Source organism: Anomaloglossus baeobatrachus, chromosome 6 (assembly GCF_048569485.1).
Source record: "Anomaloglossus baeobatrachus isolate aAnoBae1 chromosome 6, aAnoBae1.hap1, whole genome shotgun sequence".
Lineage (NCBI taxonomy): Eukaryota > Metazoa > Chordata > Amphibia > Anura > Aromobatidae > Anomaloglossus > Anomaloglossus baeobatrachus.
The window spans coordinates 395961249-395984628 of record NC_134358.1 but is presented as its reverse complement, the minus strand read 5'-3'; the positions used below and the strand labels follow the sequence as shown (position 1 = coordinate 395984628).

The following is a 23380-nucleotide window of genomic DNA, read 5'->3' as shown; positions in this document are numbered from 1 at the left end:
TTTTGGTATCTGAGGCTCGTTCATGGCTTAATTTTTGCGTCTTGAGCTGACATTTTTAATTGCACTATTTTTGTGTAGATGCAACGTTTTGATTACCTGTTATTGCATTTTAATGCACTTTTGCTGTGACCAAAATTTTTAATATTGGCGTCTGGAATTTATTTCTTGCTACGCCGTGTACCGATCAGTTTAATTGATTTTTTTTATTTTCAATGAGGAAAAAGGGGCTTGACGTTTTAGGTTTTTTTAAATTTTTTAAAACTTTTTTTCTTTACCTTATTTTTTTTTTTATTTTACTAGTCACCCTGAGGGACTTTATCACTGCACATTCCGATTGCTTGTGCTGATCCGAGAGCCTAGTAGCTGCACATGTCTGCTGATTGGATGAGAAGACATGTGTGGGGATTACAGAGTGCTCGCAACCGGAGCCTGTGTCAACTAGGGGAGGCGACCTTGAACGTATATGTATGTCCAAAGTGGTGCAGGGGTTAAGTTGTGAAGAAATTGATAGGTAACAACAAAGATCCAATATTCCATAGTTGAGAACATGCTGAAACGTTTTGTCTGATTAATTTGAAGTGACATTTATTACACTCTCATTTGGACTACTTTCTTGAAAATCTTGAGGCTGTTACTGAAGATAAAGGAGAAAGCTTTCATGTGGATATCCAGGAGATGGAACGACGATCCCAAGATAGATGGAACGTGAACATGAAGGGGACTACTGCGGGATGCTTCACAGAGAAGATCCACTGGGCTTTCATACGAGAAAAGGAATCAAGAGAAGCTTTGAAAAGAAAAGAAAAAAAAAGAAAAGACACAATAATTACATTTCCAATAAAGTTACAGAATGAATGTTCAATAAATTTATAGATAAAATGTTGTGCACATTTTTGGCTACAATGCTTTTCTTGTTCATCTCACTTGTACGTAATTTCATGAGTGTTTTGTGTAAAATCCATATGTGATGGTAAAAATAGAAGTGCTTGTTTTTTTTTTTAAATAAGAAAACATAAGTATCAGAATTTGGATTTTAAACAATTTTCATAAACTCAAATTTTGCATACTTGTTTTTTTTTATTAAAGGTTAATGTATTTTGTGAAAAGCATTTAATCACTGATGAACCTGTAAAAACAGCAATTATGTTTTGATATTTCATATTGTGCTATATTAGGTCATGATTGACTCTGTAAATATAATTCTGTCAAACACAAAGTGTTCTTTGCAGTGGTGCTTCTTCAATCAATCATATACTCCTATACATAACACATTATCTTTAGAGGCTTTAATAGGGATTGAATAGATCCCTAGATACCTATTAATTAAAATAAGTGAATTACATGTACAACTATTACACTTAGCTAGTATATTGGATATTTTTTTCTTTTTATATGCATCTTTATTTAAAAGTTAAAATTTAAAACAATGATTTATCTTTTCAAACCAGGAGATTTTTTTGTAGGGTCTTTGTGTTACAGCGCATCCACACTGCAAGATAATCACGAACGAGCGTTATTAAAAGCACTCGTTTCACAATTACTGTATCTTGTCGTGTAAACAGGCTGCCGATCACTCGAATGAATATAAAGGATCATCATTCTCGTTGCTGCATCGTCCTGTGTAAACAGAAGTGTTAACGTTATTCTGTGGGTTACGCTAATTATGGCGATACCAAATTTATGTAGTTTTATTTATCTACTATAATTTTTGTACAAGAAATATTCTTTTGCAAAAAAAAAAAATGTTTTTGTGTTGACATTCTGAGAATCCCATCTTTTGCAATGTTTTCCTCTAAGGAGCTGCATAAAGTCTTATTTTGTTGTGCACTAATATATAGTTTTCAGTGGTCCCATTTTCTGTTACAGATGTTTTTTTATCACTTTTTATTACATTTTATGGGAGGTGGAGTGATTCAGACATTTTTTCAAGCGCTGCTCACTAATTAGTTTGACATGTTAACTTTTTTCTGCAGGTCAATATGATAATGACAATATCAGTCTACAAAGGTTTTCTACTACTTTTCTACAATTTTTTAAAATTATACATTTTAAAAAGGGCGCTTTACCATTTTCTGAGACTCATAGCTATTTTATTTATCCATAGACAAAACGTATGCTTATTTTTTGTTCTTGGACAAGCTGCATTTTTCATTGGAGACAATTTTGGTTACATTTGAATTTTTAACCACTTTTTATATGTTATTTTTTATGCGGCTAAAAGAGCAAAAACCATCAATTCTGGTATTAGTTTCTGGATTTTTTTCTCATGGCATTCACCATATGGGATACATAACAGTATAATTTTATACGCCTCTGGAAGGAGCGAGATGAAATGCGCATCGGGATAAAGGGACAAGGTGCCTGGCAACATTCCCAGAAGCAGCGATTTCACTACAGGACGTACTTTATCCATATGATTACTTATTTATATCTATTTACTGTACTGGGTGTTATTCAATTACAAAGACTTTGCTATGCCATTTAGTCTATGTCGTTACTTGTTTTGGTCCAAGTATACACTGTATCCGTTTCAGTGAGGAACTTTTTGTTGTATTTTGATGTTTTGTTTTTTTCCCCTCAAACTTGTATGTAATTTATACTATTATATAGTTCTCTTCTTGAGATCATATTCATGTTTCAAGAAGTTGTTTCTCAATGCTATATTGAAGTGCACTGTATTACTGTAAATTTATATCATAATGACACTAATAATGATTAGAATATAATATTAGTTGATATGATTACAAAAGAACACAAATTTATATAACTTTACAATTTTGTTAATTTTGCACAAGAAAAAAATCACTTTTTAAAGAAATTTACTTTTTTTCCCCCCAACATATGCACAACATTTTCATTTTTTTTTGTTTTGAGAGCTTTGGAGGGCTTGTTTTATGATTAACAAGCTGTAGATTTTTTTGGTACAATATTTGGAAATGTATAACCTCTTGGCTGCCGTTTATTTTTGAGTCAGGATGTACAAAAACAGCACTTCTGGAAATGTTTTTTTTTGTTGCAATGTTCACAATGCGGGATAAACAAACTATAGTACGCTTAGTTACGTACACAGCGATAACACAGATATATTGTTTTTAAAAGGATGTTTATTTTTTCTAGATTAAAAAAGTAAAATCTCCACCACATATAAAATCTCTGTTGCTAGATTATTTATAACCGATAATGCCATTTGTTGTGAGAATAGCATCTAGCGGATATAGTGTCTGCCATTACTACCAGAATCCACTTTTCTTCACACATAATTAATGTCCCTTGGTGCCATGTAAGGTCTAACGAAGGAATAAGTCATGTGCCAGTCCTTTGCATTAATCACACATATATTTACACATACAAGATCTCCTCTGATTCGTCTTTTTTCTAAGCTAAACAAGCCCAACTTTTATAACTTCTCATTATAAGAGAGTGCTTGTGCATTCTCACAGGTGTGAGGTATACTATCCAACACGAGACCACATATCATATAAAAGCACAATTCAAATATATAGCAAGATATAAATCTTTTACTAATGTAATGTTCTGACTCGCTCATTGGGGGGTTGAGGCAAACACAGGAATGGGTTTTGATTAAGTAGAGAAAGTTTATTCTCTCTTCATAAACCGCTCCAGCAAAACAGAAACAAAAACAGCCTTTTCTGGCCCAAAATAATAAACAGAAAGTAAATAGTCTGTATATATCTCTGCGGGTTCGCCCGCAGAGGATTTAACACAATGATCCCACAGGAGGTGTTCCAACCTCCACACACAGACCATGTGTGAGACTGTAATACTTATTATATGTTCTGAGGATTTCGATAGCGTAGGGCAATGATCAGCAGAGACGAGTTTTTGATACAAGATGTTTTATAATCTGTAACCACGGTAGATAACAACGGAACAAACACAGCAGTACAAATACACAAAATACCTTCCCGAAACGGAGCGGAGGGAATTCCCGGGGCCACGCACCGGACTCCCCCAGGGAGACCACCAGAGCGAACCCCTATACAGGGACTGTCCGGCAATCACCCCGGAAGGCCTAAATGCGCAGCAGCCGGGACACAATGGGCAAGCGGTAAAAGTCCAGGAGTGTCCGTACGGGATGATTGTCCAGAGTGGTTACGAACCAGAGAGAACCGGGCAGAGTGCTGACCAAAGATGGCAGACGGAATCCGGGCACAGCTTGAGAAACCGGGTAAGGTCCAGAGTCAGTCGGTCAGTAGTCTTTAGGAGGATCCAAAAGCAATCAGGATTAGCAGCAGCAAAGCAGGAGCACACAGCAAGCAGTATACTCAGGCACTGGACTGGGCTGAGAGGCGGCCTTTTAAGCAGCTGGACAGGAAGTAGGGCAACAGAACCTTAAACTCCATGTTAACTGAGGGCAAGCTCATTCAAAAGAGAACTGGAAAACCTGGAAACCTGACAGAGACAAACCATCGCCATTTAATCCATGAATGACACTAATGGCTGGGGGTATATGAGAAGCCAGACCCGCCCATCTCTCTGGCTGCTCATAAAACCCGGCCTAGACACACCCTATGAAATCTCTTAGTACTATGTGTACTAAAGCTTAGATTGGGCTTACATCACAGAGGATAACCACCTCTGTGATACGTACCTCCCATTGACTAAATGTCTGGCAGCCATCTTACACTACCTATCCCATTTTTAGCAAATCACTCATACCATAGCCCAACTGAAATATTAGATACAAACTGAAATAATTCTCTATTCCTACAAGAGGTGTTGATCGAAATAAATAACAACATATGTGAAGTCTGTAAAATACATACTATGCAGTCATTGGAACCACAGGGTTTAAATTGAGATTATGCAATTTGGGCACTATTGTGATTTTGTTGTTCTTTTACTATATGCTAAGCATTTACTAGCTAAACCGATTAATGCCAAGAGGAGAGTATAATATAGTGTGTTAAAAATAACTATCACCATAAAAAATAATAAATACTCCCCAACTATCAAAGAGTAGGCTATTATATAAATATAAATACAGATTCATATAAAAAACAGCCAACAACCAATAAAATAAATATCTCTTTATTAATAACATGATTAAAAACAATAATTAAGCAAGGAAATGGTGACAAGAGGGGGCCTAAAACACGGTACTAATTTGCATAAATCCTAGAGTATAATTTAAATACAAAATTTATAAGGTGCAATTACAGGAATGAGGCCACCAGATGGCAGCATGGAATCTAAAACGGATGGGCACAAACAAAAATCACCACATAAATATCTGTGCAAAATGCAAATATAAAGTGCATATACTGAACCAAAGAATATTGAAGTAAGATGCACAATTAGTGCTATAAAAGTGGTCAATAATAATAAAATGCAGTAGGAACAAAATGATAGATCATGACAATGAATATTCACAAATGCCCACATGCAAAAAACCATAACAGCCACTGGAGGTAATATCCATCAATGGTACATTAAATAAGGTGCAGAATGCTATCGTTATAAATCACCAAAAAGTACATGCAAGAAAATATATATGAATATGAATATACCTGAGGCCATCAGGACCGTGTATAAGCGACCTCCAACCCTACGTTTTGGCGTACCTTCGTCAGGGAAAAAGTAATGGGACAGCTGGTACAATCTCCTTTTAAATACCCTGCAGCCAATCAGATATTGGGAAAATTCCCACCAAGACCAATTACATGGCGCATGCGCGGGATAATAAAAAGGGAGAACACCATCTGACCAGAGATGTCGTCCGGAAGCAAGGAGGGTGACGCGAGCGGCGGTTATCACGTGATAAATCACGTGGCCCAGTGCCGATCACGTGACCCGGCTCACATCGGATAGAGATGCCCCCGGCCATGACGCACTCCCGCACGTGCACAAACATAGGTATGCTAAAACAAGGATGATTGAATAATCTGGGGGAAAAATATATATAAGCGGCAGATCAATTAATGTCATATAGCATAATAGCATGGAGCACTTAAGTACAAATAAAAAACCTGTGATAAACACACATGTATAATAAATACATAAACAATTAAATATTACAGAAATAATACCAATACATAAATAAATACAAAAAAGTATATACATGAAAATGTGAAAAAGTACATAAAGATCATGTTAGTGACAATATGTAAGTATGTGAAAAATGTGAAAAAATAGTGAAGCAATATAAAAAATGTATATATAAAAAATGTCACAAAATTATGTATGTAAACAAAAATTAATTATATAGTATATATGTTATCCATATAATAGTGTGTGAAGAAATGCGTGAGACCATAATGATAATAAATGGTGAATAAAATATGTGAAAGAACAGTACAATGTGTAAATATAATAAAATAGTATGTGTAAACAGATTTTATATTGTATAATTATATATATATATATATATATATATATATATATATATATATATATATATATATATATATATATATATATAATTTCTGCAGACATAAAATATAAAAAGTCTTTCGATAACTTCCAGTTCTTCAATATAAGCCTTCTTGTGCTGAACAAAAAATATCCACTGTGCTCCGAAAAAAAGAGAACCCGGCATCCATAAAGAAGCTCCCATCATTGATTGGTATTAAATAAACTGCATCAACAAAAAAATAAAATATTAGATAAGGGTACAAAACATACCAAATTGTCCCATAAACCATAAATACAAGTAGATATTAGTAATACTATTCTGTCTCTTTCAGGCACAGTAATATTACCTATCGGCATTGGAGTCGTAGGTTGTTTTTTTTCACCCTCTTTTTCTCTTACATTTATAGATTTAATCCATTTTTTTTAACTTTTCCTTTCTATTTCAAGCCAATTATCTTTTATAATTTATTTTTTGTAAACCTTACTGAATATCTATATCATTCTACTTCATCCATTGGATTTCCAATAACTTATTTTATACTGACTATTTATTCACCTTTCACAATGACATCCTCAGCCAGGGATTGTTTATGTCATTTACATAATCAATCTCTCTGCTCTATGGCATCACTCTAGTTATGTCATCACTGATACACAATGCAACCACTTGACTATACTCTACATTTTACCTGTTCCCTGCCTTATGTCTTCTTCCTGACTCATTTACATTAGTTCATTAGTTGCATCTGTTCAACCCTCTCCCCATAATATCTTTTCATTTTCAAGGAGACCAAGTGATAGGTGTTGACATCAACACGCACATGTCACATGTGACCTCTGCTCCTCTAATCACACAGGTGTCACACTGCATTTGGTTCTAAAGTCGCTGAGTGTCTTTGCGGCAACTGACACAGTTCACACTGTAGAATCACACTCCACACTATACCTTCTCTGGTGCCTCTGAGTTGCATAGATGGGCTTCGGCATCGACCAGCTGTGAGCTCATTAGCGATTGGACTTGCTGAAGTTAATCTCTGCTAGCCTGCTGGTCATCTCTTGGATCACAGTTGTGGGAGACCTTCCAAAGTTACTCCCTGCCATTTTAAGATGGTGGAGCCTGTCTTCCCATGTCAACTATAGCTTTTGCTAAACCAGTCCGTGTGCTGTTGTTCTCCAGTTGCTGGCGATTTATTGCATGCTGCTTGGTGTGCTGTGGAAATCCTCTCGTCGTCTGGTTATTTCCTACCTGCTCTTCATTTCCTCACCATGCATTGCCTTATATCTCCGTGTGTGCTAGCTATGTGATAGAGTATTTGGTTTCTGCGTTTGTCTATATCTGTGGATTCAAACACTCCTGTCTTGGTCCTCCCATGGGGTGGGGAAATAAGATCAGGGCAAGTAAGGTGAACAAGACATCTTCACCAATAGAAGTATCTTTGGGATTAGAGACAGTTAGCCTGGGGGCTCGTCTAGGAACCTCAGTCCCCTGTTTACCCCTTACACCCGTGACATTACAGTTGGTCCAACCTTTTCATTCCTGCATGGACCTGCTTGGTGCATTAGTAAGATGATTTCAGACCATGTTTCTTCAGGTGGCTAAATAAAGGGAGGCAGTACAGCACCATGCTCAGACTGTCAAACCCGAGCAATCTGTCCGGGTCGCTGGACCGTTTGAACCTAAACTACCTCTTTCTGGGAGATTTTGCGGGGAGAGTACGTGATTTGTTGCATTTAGAGATGCATGCAAGTGGTATTTTTGGTTATGTCCCCACTCCACTGGGGATGAGGAACAGCGGGTGGGAATTATTGTCTCACTTTTGAGTGGGTACCCTTTTCCCTACCCTTTGTCTCCCCTGTTTTTCTTACGGTGGATGGATATTTTCCAGTACTAGGGCTCATCTATGATGATCCAGAAAATAAGAATTATTCTTACCGTTAATTTGGTATCTAGGAACCTACCACGACAGCATAGGAAGTTGTCTCTCCACGCCCTAATATGGACAAGGAAGCACAAGAGAGGTTAAAAAGGACCCTCCCACCTCCCATAGCCAGTGTCTTACAAAGAGCCTGTAGCATATGAGAAGTATAAAAAACACAATCCAGGAAATATCGAGGAATAGGGAGGGAATTAGGTGCTGTTGTGGAAGGTTCCTAGAAACCAAATTAACGATAAGAATAATTCTTAGTTCTCTAACAAACTATGAAGAAAAAAGACATGGATCGTACATCCCAAAAATACAATGATCTAAAGCCGCTAGGCAAAAAATTAAATAATAGAACATGAGGTTCTTTGTTACCATTCTGATCAGATTGTATTAAGCCAACTGCCACGTCACGGTGAACCTCTGAGTGGATCCCTAGTCTAAACCTTATAGTATGGCGCTGTGCACCAACCGTCGCCGCAGCGACAAAGCACCAGCAGGGCAGGTGACCTGGTGCCCCACAGCACCCATACTGCAAGGCGAAGCCCCCATGGCTCCAGGCCCCACTGCCCCACTGACACAAAACCACCACGACAGCGGCCATCACACAGCACCATCACACTGTGAGAGGAGCTGCACACTCACCTCCCACAGGCTCCCATATGTGAATTAGGAGCAATAAAGGCTGACCCCTCTTGCAGTCTCCTGCTGATAAAAATCACCTGTGCCGAATGGAGGGAGTTCAGATCCAAGCAAAAAACAGAGGGGTATAGACTGTTATATAACAAACTATGAAGAAAAAAAGACATGGATCGCACATCTCAAAAATACAATGATCTAAAGCCACTAGGCAAAAAATGAAATAATAGAACATGAGGTTCTTTGTTACCATTCTGATCAGATTGTATTAAGCCCACTGCCACGTCACGGCGAACCTCTGAGTGGGTCCCTATTGTAAACGCAATGCAGTCTTGTGAGAGAAAGAATTGATGCCACAGTAAGACAGAGGTTCATATGGAGACTGAGAAAGTCCAATAAGGACCACATTGAGGTCCCAGGATGATGTGATGACCCTCTGCCGTGGGCAGATCCTACTAGCAGAGACCATGAATCGGCAAATCAAGCGATGATTGGCCAGATTTGTATCGAAGACTGCACTGAGGGCTGAAACCTGCACCTTCAAGGTTCTGGTCTTAAGACACAAGTCCAATCCACTCTGAAGAAAGTCGAGTATTTGAGCAATGTTAGGCAGGAGCGGGTCAGGAGGACGAGAACCACACCAGGAGGAAAATCTCATCCAGATGTTATTGTAAATACAGTTAGTTACTGGCTTACGGTTCTTTTGCAGAGTAGCTATGACCTTTTCAGAAAGGTCCTGGGCCCTTAGTGCCTGGGCCTCCGAAGCCAGGCAGCCAACTTGAGCTTCTGGGGATATGGGTGGAATAACGGACCCTGAGACAGTAAACTGGGGTCTGGACAGAGGAGGATCGGCCCATCAACTTTGAGAGCCAAGATCAGGCTGAACCAACTCCTCCTTGGCCACAGAGGAGCTACTAGCATAGTTGTGACTCCATCCTCCCTGACCTTTCACAGGGTTCTTGCCAGAAGAAGGATAGGCGGGAAGGCATAGGCGAGACGAAAGGACCAAGGGCGGCAGAAAGTGTCCACCCCTATTGTGTTATCCCATGGGTTCAGGGAGAAAAATGTTGTCACCTTTCGATTTCCCTCTGAAGCAAACAGGTTGATCTCTGGAGTACCCCACTTTGCCACCAGAGAGCAGAACACCGCTTGGTCCAAACTCCACTCTCCTGGGTGAACATCCTGACGACTCAGGAAGTCCGCTTAAAGTTTCAGGGACCCCTTTAGGTGGACCGCAGAAAGGGACAGCAGGAACTTTTCTGCCCAGAGTAAAATCCGGGAGGACACGGACCTCAGGGCGCCTGATCTTGTACTGCCCTGATGGTGGAGATATGTCACCGTGGTGACATTGTCAGAATAAAGTAGGATGTGTGTATCCCTGACGAGATCCCGATCTGCCAGGAGGGCTTCCTTGACTGCCCTCAGTTCCCGGCAGTTGGAGGATTGGGAGCTGATATAATGACTCCAGACTCCTTGAAATGGTGTGTTGGCAACCATAGCCCCCCACCCCCTCTGGCTGGCATCTGTCATCAGGGTAACCAGAGGGATCTGGGTCCATGCAACCCCTACCAGAAGGTTGTTGGGATTCAACCACCAGAGAAGAGACGAGGTGACAGTCCCTCATAGGTGAAATCTTTTGTTCAGTGAGGAAGGGAGTCTGTCCCAATGTGCCAGGATATGATCCTGCAGACGAGAGCGGGCCTGAACCCACATGACAGATTGAATGCAGGACATCATGGAACCCAGAGCCGACATAGCTGCTTGAAGGGTTGGATGTACTTGCCAATGAAAAGCCGATATTTTGTTTAGAAGGGTCAACCTGTGATCTTCTGGGAGAAAGGATGCCAGCCTGTCGGAGTTTAACAGTACCCCGAGAAAACGTCGAATGGAGGAGAGTTGTAGCTGAGACTTCTTGAGATTGGGGATCCAGCCCAAGAATTGAAGCATGCTCAAAGACTTCACCACATGGCTCCTGAGGGTCTGAGTGGAGTGAGCAATGAGAAGGAAGTCATCCAAATATGGTACCAGACAGATGCCCTGAACCCTTAGGAAGGCAACTACTTCTGCCCTGATCTTTGAAAAGACCCTTGGAGCTGAGGAGCTCCCAAAAAAAAGTACGTTGAACTGAAAATGAAGCACTTTCCCCTCGTGCAGAATTGCAAATTTGAGGTACTTCCTGTGTCGAGGATGAATGGGCACATGGAAGTAGGCGTCTTTCAAGTCTACTGTGGCCATCTGGTGGTGCAGTCCTATCAATTGAATTGCTGATTTTACTGACTCCATCTTGACATGTCGCCGGTATCGAACCCGTTGGTTGATACGTTTCAGATTGATGATAACCCGGACGTCTACATACGGTTTTCTGACCAGGAATAGGCGGGAGTAGTGGCCTACCCCTTCTTCCTGACTTGGGACCAGGGAAATGACCCTTGAATGTATTAACTCTTGTACCTTTGAGTACAGGAGATCCTGGGAACCCTGTGAGGACAGCGCCATAACTCGGAGGTCTGGTGGAGGGGGGTGAGGAATTCTATTAGTAGACCCTCTGATATGATTTTCGGGACCCACTGGCAGATGGTGACGGTCCGCCACTGGGGAAGAAGGTCCGAGAGTCGTCCTCCTACCCGAACCAAGTCAATGCTTGTCATGCTGTTAATGTTGCTGTTGGGAAGGGATGAGAATATTCTTCCCTCTACCCTTTGGGTAGCTCCACCGACCTAACTTCCCTTTCCCTTTGGGCTGAGAGGTCTGAGGCACCAAAGAACGAAAGGACGGCTTCCTGGGGGGGGGGGGGGGGTAATCCGGAAGGGCCTTTCGATCAGTTGCCTTGTCCAGAATGTCATTGAGAGCTGGCCCAAATACTAAGTCCCCTTTAAAGAGAAGAGAGGAAAGCCTCATCTTGGAAGTGGAGTCCCCACTCCAGGCTTTGAGCCACAAAGCCCGTCTTGCAGAGTTAGATAAGTCTGAGGTCCTGGCCGCCAGGTGGACTGACTCTGCAGAAATATCCGCCAGGAAACTGGTAGTCTTCCTGAGTAAGGGAAGGGAATCCAGTAAATCATCCCTAGGGGTACCCTGGGAAAGATGAGTCTAAAACTGGTCAAGCCACTAAAGTAGGGACCGGGAGACATAAGTGGAGGCAATGTTTGCCTGCATGGTGGAAGAGGAGGCCTCCCAATATTTTTTCATAAGGCTCTTGATTTTTCGATCTATATGATCCCTAAGCTGGGAAGTACCCTTAAAGGGGAGCGCTGTCTTCTTAGCGAACCTGGCTACCTGCACATCTACCTTTGGGACCTCCCAGTGCAATTCATTGGTCTCTAGGGGAAACCTGCGTCTGAGGTCGCTCCTGAACCGTGTTTCAGGAAATTCCCATTCCTGAGAAATAAGATCCAAAATATTGGCATGGACTGGAAACCCGACCTATTTAGTGATTTCAGCAAACATTTTGTCCTGGACAGAAGGAAGGACCTGCTCATCTTCCAACCACATAGTGCTCCGAACTGCCCCAATAAGATCTCCTAAATCATCCAAGGAAAATAGGAAAGATTGGTCAGTCCTCCCAGAGGAAGATGCTTCATCCAAAGCAGAATTGGGGACATCCTCATGATCTGATGGGGCTTTTTGGAGTTCCTCTTCTTAGGGGAGGAAGGACCAGCAGCAGGGAGGGAGGCTAGTGAGGCTTGAATCTCCTGCTTCACTATGGATCGCAGCTTGTCTACCAGGGCAGGCTGTTCAGCCCTAATAATCTGGTCAGTACACTGTTGGCAGAGCTTTTTATCCCAGACCAAAGGGAGTATTTTTTTTAGCACAGACTGGGCATTTTTATATTTTCTCAGCCCTTTCAGACTTCCTAGGGGCCGGTTTGTCCTCCTGGAAAAAAAACACAGCATAAGGAGCCATCAGTACCAGCCCGCATATCAGGCATAAGGGACCACCCCTTCTTAGACTTACTGCGGCAGGGGGAACACTGGGCTCTGCAGATGAAGGGGAAGACATGACTGCGCAGCACAGCAGAATTCCTTGCCGTGGTTCTGATGACTTAAGGACAGCCTTTAAGTGGAAAGACCTGCCCCCCCCTCCAGTGAAAGGGAATGTTCCCCGCCTCCCGCATTGGTCCCTGGACAGGCCACCAATTCGTTGGCGTGTCTGACACGCTGCCTCTGCCACCAGAAGCGCTCCCCTCAGGGGAGCGCGTGACCTGGAAGTCCCGCCCGCGGCAGCACTTCCAGGTCGCATGGACAGCACACATACGGCAGGTGGCCAGTGGGCTCATGGAGGTCACCGGCCAGGGAGCTCACAGCCTGCATCGCCCCAGAGGGGGCCCGGAAGGCTGGAGCGGTGGTCCCCCACCAAGGTGAGGGAAGCAGTAGGAGGAAGAGCAGTGAGAGCCTGACCAACTCTGCCCGGCTAAGGTAAAAAAGAAAAACGTACGCTGCAGTTCGCCAGCCACCACAGCATAGGAAAAAAAGAAAACCTCTCAATGCCCCATGGGGACAGGAAAGACACTGGTTAATGGGATATGGGAGGGTCCTTTTAACCTTTCTTGTGCTTCCTGTTCCTATTAGGGCATGGAGAGTCAACCTCCTATACTGTCGTGGAAGGGACTAGAGAAAAACATCTTTAGCTGAGTCAAATATCTGTTCACTGCAATAGTGGAATCAGCCTGTAGAGGATTATGGAGCCAAATACTGGCGCTGGTCCGCGGACACTCAGCATAACGACCCTGAGCTTAAAAGCCAATTTTTTCAGGGTGTATCTAAGAGGATCAAAGAGGCATTGGTCTTGTATGAAACTCCTCCGTCTCTTGAGTGTGCCCTGTCGCTAGTAATCCAGATTGATCAGTTTCAGGCAAAGGTCTCATAATACAAGGACTCTCTAGGAGGGGGTATTGGTTTCGTCTTTACCTCCATAGTCCACACTTGAGCCTTTGCAGCTTGGAGGAACGTCCTGTGGGAGGACATGCTTTTCCTCAGCTAAAAGGGGAGGAGATTGTTTTTGCTGTGGCAAAATGGGTCACTCCATTGGTGTCTGCCTTTCTGTGCCCAAGGGAAAACAGCAGTTGAAAAAACCTTTTGGTCCAGGTGCGTTGCGGAATTCCAACCTGGATTTACGTATTTCCTCCTCCATGGTATCTCAGTGTTTATTACCTGCCAGGGTTAAAATTAGGGGCCAGGACATCCCTATTACGGTTAGTGGTTCTAGAGCCGACATAATCAACAAACAATATGCTAGCTCCTTCGGGTGAACAAGTTATCTAGTCTTGTCCAGATTATTGCCATTGACTCATCCTCTATCTCCCAAGGCGTCTTTAAAGGAGTGTGTACAGGAGTTGGAACTCCGCATAGGGGTACTCCATTTGGAGCACATGTGCTCAAAGACCTTCAAGCACAAATTGTGTTATCCACCCCTTGGTTTACATTACATTACCGTGTTGTTGACTGGAAGACCCAGGACATAATTAAATGGAGCTCTTATTGTAACGCACACTGTCTAGGGACCTGTATTTCGACTATAACCACTAGTATCCCGGATCTTTTCTCAGAGTTTGGTGAAGCGTTCAATGAGAGTGGTTGTCAAAAGCTGCCACTTAACAAGCCTTATGATTGCATTATAAGGTTGAAGCCAAGGGCTAACGGTCCAGTCACACTAAACAACTTACCAGCGATCCCAACAACGATAGGGATCGCTGGTAAGTTGCTATGAGGTTGCTGGTGAGATGTCACACTGCGACGCTCCAGCGATCCCACCAGCAACCTGAACCTGGCAAGGATCGCTGGAGCGTCGCTACACGAGTTGCTGGTGAGCTCACCAGCAACCAGTGACCAGCCCCCAGCGCCGCGTGGAAGATGCTGCGCTTGGTAACTAAGGTAAATATCGGGTAACCAACCCGATATTTACCTTGGTTACCAGCGCACGCAGCTACACATGCAGAGAGCAGGGAGCAGCGCACACCACTTAGCGCTGGCTCCCTGCTCTCCTAGTTACAGCACACATCGGGTTTATTACCCGATGTGTGCTGCAGCTACATGTGCACAGAGCAGGGAGCAGCGCACACCGCTTAGCGCTGGCTCCCTGCTCTCCTAGCTACAGCACACATCGGGTTAATTAACCCGATGTGTCCTGCAGCTACATGTGCACAGAGCAGGAGCCGGCACTGACAATGAGAGCGGCGGAGGCTGGTAACGAAGGTAAATATCGGGTAACCAAGGAAAGGGCTTCTTGGTTACCCGATGTTTACTGTGGTTACCAGCCTCCGCAGAAGCCGGCTCCTGCTGCCTGCACATTTAGTTGTTGCTGTCTCGCTGTCACACACAGCGATCTGTGCTTCACAGCGGGACAGCAACAACTAAAAAATGGCCCAGGACATTCAGCAACAACCAACGACCTCACAGCAGGGGCCAGGTTGTTGCTGGATGTCACACACAGCGACATCACTAGCAACATCGCTGCTACGTCACAAAAGTTGTTCGTTAGCAGCGATGTTGCTAGCGATGTTGCTTAGTGTGACGGGGCCTTAAGTTACACAAGTGTAGACTGTATAATCTGTCTGATCCGGAGAGATAAGCTCTCAAGGACTACAGAACGGAAAGTTTGGTCAATGGTCACATTAGGCCATCTTCGTCTTTGGTGGCTATGGGTTTCTTCTTTGTCAAAAAGAAGGATGGTGGACTGTTACACGTCGTGGCTCTCTTATTGCAAGGAATGAGGTGGTCCCCCATTCCTTGCCTGCCACGAGCCCTCCTGCTCAGCAGCGCCAAAGGTCTGGGAGACTGCAGGAGTTGCCTTCTCAGAGACACAGCAGAGGGGTGACACCTAGTGGTTCTCCTCTTGCAAGGAATGGAGCGATCTCCCATCCCTTGCCTGCCACGAGCTCTCCTGCTCAGCATCACGGAGGCTCTGGGAGGTTGCGCAGTGTGCAAAGAATAGATGCTCAGGGAAGCAGCAAGACTTCCCATGTCTCTGCACATTGTGAAACCGGGGATCCCGCCTTTATGACCCAGAGGCAGGAAGATGAGCATGTGCTCCACGTGACGTCTTCTGATTCGCTCACTGATATCACACGGCCCGATGACGAGGCTGGTGATGTGCTGAATCCTGACTGGCTGGGCCAGGACGTCACGAATCCTGATTGGGTCACGCCCGTCTCGCGCCCGCCCTTGGGTGGAGCTACACCTCCTTAAAAGCTCCCCCTGCCATCATGGCGGCGCGCGACCGTCCTTCTATGTTTGGATGTCTGGCAGCGTGCTGCCACGGCACTGCTCAGGCATTATTGTCTTTTGTGGGCTTGGCCCTTGCTGCTTAGGCAGCACCTGGTTTGCAGGCCGTGTTCCTGCCTTGCTGCTCCGGCAGTATCTCCTTCAGCAGGCCGTGTTCCTGCCTTGCTGCTCCGGCAGTATCTCCTTCGACAGGCCGTGTCCCTGTCCCAGGTGAGCTCCTCGAGTCTCCACCGGACTCACCTGGTTATTGAAAGCACACATGCGTGGGCAACTCTGTGCTACCCTCGTGCCATATCTTGTGACTCCCGCTGGCACACGTGCGTAGGCACCTCTGTGCGTCCCCGTGCAACAGGTACACACATATCGAGAAGCCCCGAGCCATACAACCCTCACGGGTTAGAGCGGACCGGTGTACATAGATCGTCTGTGACCTTCCAGACGATCACTAGTAGCAACCCGCTCACTCTTTCCTGACCATAGCAGCGGTCCCTTACACCGCACAGTGGACCTTGACCGGCGGAAGCTGTCCATTTCCCATCTTGGCACGCTTCCCCGGGTCCCCCTCGTAACAGTGGACTGTGTCAGTGTCTGGATTTCCTTGAGCTTAACCAGATTACGGTTCGTGACAGGTACTGATGCCATTCATTCCGGACCTATTTAAGACTTTTAGATTACTGGTGCTAAATGGTTTTTTAAACTTAATATCAGGGGACCTGCAATCTAATTTAGGTCTTACAGGGGGATCAGTGGAAGACCGCATACAATATGCCAGAGGGTCACTTCAAAAATCTGTTGATGCTATTTGGCCTGACCAACATGGTTGCGTTTTTTCAGCACTTTGTGATTGATGTATTTCCACAACTGAAGGGAAAATTTATGATCATTAACTTGGATGATATTCACATTTATTTACAGGATTTTGGGTCACATTTGAAATATATTAAACAGGTTTTACAGATTCTCAGAGAGCAAAGTGCACGCAAAATTAGAGAAGTGTGTATTCGCTGTTCAGGAACTGTTACGGGGGGACCGGCAGATTAGGACCAGGGGTATATATCCCAATCGCCAGTCGGGGCCCACCGTGCTCCAGATGGTAATGGAGCTGCTGGCACCCTGTGGGTTAGGCGGAGACTATAGAGCTGGATGGCTCTGAGATAACTCAAGTTCACGTGTCACGTGTGTAGGGACATGTCAGACCGGACGACAACCCAGTTAGCGTTTCGGTGGAGTGGACGCTACTCCGACCACGTGTGTAACAACACGTCAGGCCGGATGGTAACCAGTTAGCGTTGACCGAGAAGACCGCTGCGACAGCGCCCTGTCGGCCACGTGTGTAAGAGCGGTCCTCCGATTAGCGTTTCTGGCCACCACTCGACTGGCCACGTGTGTAAAGGACACATCAGACCAGGTAGTCACACCAGTAGCATTTGACTGGAAAGCACAAGAGGATAATAGGGTTCACACACCCAATCCAGGAACACCCTGTAAACTTCACAGGGGTTCTGGGGTGCGCTGTCCGTGCGCGTAGAGGGCACAACCGGACAGGTGGCGCAGCAGGTACACTGTCCGTGGGCATAGAGGGCACAACTGGACAGGTGACGCAATAGGTATTCTGTTCGTGTGCGTAGGAGGCAGAACTGAACAGGTGACGCAGCAGCCGCAGCCCAGTTAACACCACTGGACTGCTCTAGCATAACAGGAACGGTAGCAAGGAAGCACGGCGCCTGACCCTCATGTGCTGAGCCACGAATCTTGGCGTGACAGGCACCGTTCGCATAGCCCTACCTACCGCTTCCAACAAGACCTCCATGTTGTCTCCAGCCTGAGCAACAGGCTTAGAAAGCAGACTATCAGTTTGAGCATGCTCAGTAGGCACATCCCAGAACTTAGACACAGCACGAAGTCCAAGTACCTGTGCAAAGAGGCTGTTAGGGTTAATTGTGGGAACATGCTCAGTAGCCTGAACTGAGGACATAGTCTCAGACATAACACAAACAGGCTGAGCATGCTCACTAGGCAAAACACCGGGCTTAAACTCTGGCTGGGGTAAATCGGCGCACGCATGCGCACTGGCCGCCTCTCCACACTTAGACGTGGTGGAAGGAACAGCCAACTGGACGACCCGAGGCACGGCCAAGAATGGCAGCTGGCCCCTGGGCGCAACAGGAACCGCAGCAGGCTGCTTGCGGCTATGGCGGCACCGGTTCGTAACAGTACCCCCCCCTCTAGCGGCCCTCCCACTCGAATGGTCTATAGTCGCCACAGATACCACTGAGCGACGGGCGGAAGATGGAGACATGCAGTGGGAGCTACAAGACTCGCTCCACCGCGTAATCACCCCAGACGACCAGTCGATATGTGGGGAATGCCGCTTCAACCAAGGGATACCCAGCAGAATATTATCTGCACCCTTAGGGAGAACCAGAAATGAAATGGTCTCCCTATGCCCAGATGACATGGCAAGGGTAATGGGCACTGTCCGCTGGTGAATTACCTTGGGCAACAAGGACCCATCCACCGCACGAACTCTCACTGGCCTTGGCATTTGCACCAGCGGGATGGCATGCCGCCGGGCAAAAGAGGAGATGAAACTATCCCCAGCACCTGTGTCCACACTTGCCCTTGTGGACCATGTTGACCCCTTAAAGGAAATGGACGCGGGAAACGTCACCCTAATGGATGACGCAGAGTCCAGTCTACCTCCAGCTATGGTCACCAATCGTGGTCGCTTACCCTGACGCTTTGAGCAACGGTTGGCATAATGACCATACTGCCCACAAGCGAAACAGGAAATGCCCTTGTGACTCGAAGACCTAGCAACACCAACCCTAGAGATGTCCATAGGGACAGAGATGTCCTCTAAGGGAGGTGCAGTAGGAGAGACCACTACAGTGGCTGAATGACCCTCTGACCTGCGCTCCAGCTGACGTTTGGAGGTCCGCAGGTCAATGCGGGTAGCCAGAGTCATGAGGCCCTCAAGGGTAGTTGGTACCTCACGCGACGCTAATGCGTCCTTCACGTGCGAGGCTAATCCCCTCCAGAACAGTGGAATGAGAGTCCTCTCTGACCACCCCAGTTCTGCAGCAAGTGTCCTGAAACTCACAGCATATTGACTTGAGGAGGTACGCCCCTGCTCCAAAGTCAGTAGCTGTAGGGCCGAGTTGTGAGTGACCTGAGGCCCCAGGAACACTTGTCGCAAGGACTCCTTAGAGTCCTGTACTACGGGGTCATTCCTCTCCCACAATGGTGTAGCCCTCTCCAGTGCTCTATCAGAGAGCAAGGAGATGATAAACCCCACCTTCGACCTCTCTGTAGGAAACCGTGCAGCCAACAGCTCTAGATGGACTGAGCACTGGTTAACAAATCCCCTACATGCCTTGCTGTTCCCCGTAAACTTGTTGGGCAGCGAGAGGTGAGGGAGGGTTGGAGTAGGCTTGGTGACGGACACCATTGCAGACGCTTGAGCCACCACATCATCCATATCAGCAGCAAGAGCAGACTTCTCCAGAGACCTCACTCTGGCATCAAGCTGCAGCATGAACTGACGTAGCTGCTCCATCTCCGCCATGCCAGCCAGACCCTGGCGCAGTCTTACTGTTACGGGGGGACCGGCAGATTAGGACCAGGGGTATATATCCCAATCGCCAGTCGGGGCCCACTGTGCTCCAGATGGTAATGGAGCTGCTGGCACCCTGTGGGTTAGGCGGAGACTATAGAGCTGGATGGCTCTGAGATAACTCAAGGAACCGGTCACGTGTGTAGGGACACGTCAGACCGGACGACAACCCAGTTAGCGTTTCGGTGAAGCGGACGCTACTCCGACCACGTGTGTAACAACACGTCAGGCCGGATGGTAACCAGTTAGCGTTGACCGAGAAGACCGCTGCGACAGCGCCCTGTTGGCCATGTGTGTAAGACACGTCAGGCCGAGCGGTCCTCCGATTAGCGTTTCTGGCCACCACTCGACTGGCCACGTGTGTAAAGGACACGTCAGATCAGATAGTCACACCAGTAGCATTTGACTGGGAAGCTGAGGAGGATAATAGGGTTCACATACCCAATCCAGGAAAACCCTGTAAACTTCACAGGGGTTCTGGGGTGCGCTGTCCGTGCGCGTAGAGGGCACAACCGGACAGGTGGCACAGCAGGTACACTGTCCGTGTGCGTAGAGGGCACAACCGGACAGGTGGCGCAGCAGGTACACTGTCCGTGTGCGTAGAGGGCACTCTCGGACAGGCGACGCAACAGGTATTCTGTCCGTGTGCGTAGGAGGCACAACTGAACAGGTGACGCAGCAGCCGCAGCCCAGTTAACGCCACTGGACTGCTCTAGCACAACAGGAACGGTAGCAAGGAAGCACGGCGCCTGACCCTCATGTGCTGAGCCACGAATCTTGGCGTGACAGGCACCGTTCGCATAGCCCTACCTACCGCTTCCAACAAGGCTTATGCCACCAAGAACTCTAAATGAAGACTGCGCACCTCCATGTTGTCTCCAGCCCCTTTTATAACCTGGGTCCGCCCCAAACCCAGGGTGGAACCACCAAGGTCCAATAGCAGAGTGCATGTCATCAGTGACGTCACATGCGACCTATCCGGAACCGCCACGTCATTGATGACCTCATGGCAGCCACGCCCCAAATACTTCACCAGTCATCGTCTGACGACCAATGGTGAGGTGCCAGATCATAGGGGCGGGCCACTGCGAGCCAGTCCGGAGTTGCCACGTCATCAGGACACCTGACACCCTCTGCCCTATCAGGGCCTGCCACCTCACGGACATGCTCAGTGAGGTCCTTACCGGACCTAGCCTCTGATGCACTAAGTGCCTGAGCATGCTCAGTAGCCTGAGCAACAGGCTTAGAAAGCAGACTATCAGTTTGAGCATGCTCAGTAGGCACATCCCAGAACTTAGACACAGCACGAAGTCCAAGTACCTGTGCAAAGAGGCTGTTAGGGTTAATTGTGGGAACATGCTCAGTAGCCTGAACTGAGGACTTAGTCTCAGACATAACACAAACAGGCTGAGCATGCTCACTAGGCAAAACACCGGGCTTAAACTCTGGCTGGGGTAAATCGGCGCACGCATGCGCACTGGCCGCTTCTCCACACGTGGTGGAAGGAACAGCCAACTGGACGACCCGAGGCACGGCCAAGAATGGCAGCCGGCGCCTGGGCGCAACAGGAACCGCAGCAGGCTGCTTGCGGCTATGGCGGCACCGGTTCGTAACAGGAACTTTTCGTTTTGGGTTACATAATTTCCGCTTCTGGTTTTAGGGTGGATCCCTCTAAGTTACAGATTATATTAAAATGGGATCATTCCAAGAACATTAAGGTGCAACAACGTTTCTTGGGGTTTGCAAATTATTATAGGAAGTTGATTAAAAAATTCCCTGCCATTGCAAGACCTCTTACTGACATGACGAAAAAAGGTACAGACTTTTCTAACTGGTCTGAGGGTGCTTTATACGCATTTGACTGTCTTAAAAATGCTTCTAGTCAGCACCTGTATTAGTACAGCCTGATGTGTCTGTGGGCGTGATGTCACGGCTGCTGATCTCCGCCCCTCCGTTCGTCCGGAAGCAGCGTCAGCGGGGAGTGGGCGGGGCTGGAGCCGAAAATCAGCACCCTGGACAGCAGCATCTACCATGTGAGTATGCAAATTCTCCGTGTGTTATTGCGGATAGCACACGGAGAACACACGTGGACCGGACGTACCGGAGACACTTACTTACCACACACAACACACAGGGAAAATACGTGTCTCGCGGCACGTGCGTGATTTCCACGTGAGTGTGGCAGAGGCCTTAAAAGAAGTTCTCTCCGGCTGAACTTAATTATGACATTGGTAATAGGGATCTACATTTGCTATCAAATTAACATTTGAGGAGTGATGACACCTTCTGGAGGGAGCAATTAATACTTTAATACTGTTATTGTAGTTACAGACCATAAAAAAATCTCCTTTACCTTCAGTCGGCAAAATATCTTAGACCAAGACAACCTTAGCGGTCTTCATTTTTTAATAGGTTTAACTATATCGTAACTTATTATCCGTGGTCTAAAAACACGATGGCTGATGCATGCATTGCCCGGGAGTTCTCCGGGAAGGGGGGGGGAGACACCTTGTAAGGAACCTGTGCCCATTCTGCAAAAGGGAGTGATGGTGTTGGCGCTCAGTGCGGAGGTTGAATCGGAGATTGCGGAGGCCCAAGATTAGGTACCATCTGGGGTCCCAGCTAACAAGTCATTTGTTCCCCTGAATCTTCAGCTCAGGGTTTTGGGGGATAATTATGATTCTGGACTGGCTGGTCCCCCTGGGATGTAGTGTTCTATGGGTCTGTATAAGCCACCTGTGCACATTCTAAGGCATCACACTCTCGCCTGTCAGGTTATCTGCTGCTATTGATTGTCCCTAGCAAACCTTGAATGGACATTTCCATGGATTTTATTACGGATCTTCCTTCCTCTGCTCATAATACGGTCATTATGGTTGTGGTGTATAGGTTTTCCAAAATGACACATTTTATCACCTTACAATCTTTAACTAATGCTAAAACTTTAGCTCAGGTATTTACAGTATTTGTGAAATTGTCAGACTCCATGGAGTCCCATTTAAAATTGTTTCTCATAGAGGTACTCCATTTGTTGCCGATTTTTGGAGGGCTTCTCTACTCTCGCTTACGGATTAAACTGGCACACTCATCAGCGTTCCACCCGCAGTCTAATGGACAAACAGAGCATGAATCAGAACTTACAGCAGTATTTGCGCTGTTTGTTTCGGATAATCAGGAGTGGTCCTCATTCCGGGGTACCCAAAGATGACCCATTGGGTTAAGCACTTACGTCTACATGGCAAAAAGTTCAGTAGCACTTGCATAACATGGGCTACCTATCAGCGTGTGGCTGAATGTAAATGTTTGCCTGGTTCCTACCTGTGTTTGAGTGATCTGGTGTGGTTATCCACTTAAAGCATTAAGCTTAAAACACCATCAATTAAGTTAGGACCTTGCATCATTCAAAATCCATTCAAGATCCATTCAAAATGACTGCTGTCATCAACTTGTTAGCTTTCCGTCTGGCCTTACCAGCATCACATATAATTCATAATGTTTTCCACAAATTTCTATTAAAGAAATTTGTGGGTTCAGAAACTCCTCTTTCCACCTCTCTACGTTTGGTTATTAGTTGATGGATCGTTGGGAGTTTCAGGTATCGAGAATTATTG

The 23380-nt window shown here is 45.9% G+C and overlaps 1 long non-coding RNA gene across 1 annotated transcript in view; it reads right to left on the bottom strand.

Annotated features, from left to right (window-relative positions):
* Nucleotides 1–477: 477 nt before the first annotated feature.
* Nucleotides 478–23380, bottom strand: part of LOC142243305 (uncharacterized) — a 60502-nt gene continuing 37599 nt past the window's right edge. Inside the window, exon 3 of the long non-coding RNA XR_012724350.1 lies at nt 478–787. This is a non-coding gene — a long non-coding RNA (uncharacterized LOC142243305). The remainder of the gene's footprint in view (nt 788–23380) is intronic.